This window comes from Schistocerca americana, unplaced genomic scaffold (assembly GCF_021461395.2).
Source record: "Schistocerca americana isolate TAMUIC-IGC-003095 unplaced genomic scaffold, iqSchAmer2.1 HiC_scaffold_196, whole genome shotgun sequence".
Classification (NCBI taxonomy): domain Eukaryota; kingdom Metazoa; phylum Arthropoda; class Insecta; order Orthoptera; family Acrididae; genus Schistocerca; species Schistocerca americana.
The window spans coordinates 82,501-82,727 of record NW_025725902.1 but is presented as its reverse complement, the minus strand read 5'-3'; positions in this window follow the sequence as shown (position 1 = coordinate 82,727).

Below are 227 nucleotides of genomic sequence, written 5' to 3'. Positions count from 1 at the left end.
TGTGCATTAAACACAATTGTACTGCAGATAGCCTTTTATGTTTGTGTATCATTAATTTTCTTTGTACATCTTTTAAATGCAATTTGAACTAGATGGTGGCAGGACCCTACAGAAGGAAGATTGTATAAATATCAGTAAATTTGTTTTATTTTTGTAATGCCCAGAACAGGAACTATAATTTCCAAAGTAGCTACTTTTGAAGGGCCTGTGCCAGCTGTTATGGGTGT